Genomic DNA, 468 nt, shown 5'->3' on the forward strand with positions numbered 1-468 from the left:
GATTTAATTCAGCCAATGCTTTCTAGTGATCAAGTTTTCTCTTCAAGCAAAAGGAAGTCATAACGTTTTTTACTCTTTGGAAGCCAGCAAAGGCAATGGCTGTAAAGGACAGCCAGGTGACACGATTCACACTATTCACACTGTTCACACTATTCACACACCTGTGCTGACACGGTTGTTTTCTGTCAAGGGCTGGCTTCCCCTGAAGCTGACCCTCGGGGAGAGATTTTGACATAGAATGTTTGCTGTGGAAGCTGTGAAAGGGATCAGGCCTGAGCAGAGGCACAACATGGACTGCCACAGAGAGGTGCTTGTGGCGTGGCTTTTAGAGATAACCCAGCCTTTATATAACTGGTGATGGTTACAGGACATGGGTGGACCTGAGGAGAGAGTGTGGCACTCGGTGAGGTTGCTCTCCTTACTAAGGAGCAGTGGGGCAGAGAAATCCCCTAGATGTCAGTCACTGGC

This window comes from Rattus norvegicus, chromosome 5 (assembly GCF_036323735.1).
Source record: "Rattus norvegicus strain BN/NHsdMcwi chromosome 5, GRCr8, whole genome shotgun sequence".
Classification (NCBI taxonomy): domain Eukaryota; kingdom Metazoa; phylum Chordata; class Mammalia; order Rodentia; family Muridae; genus Rattus; species Rattus norvegicus.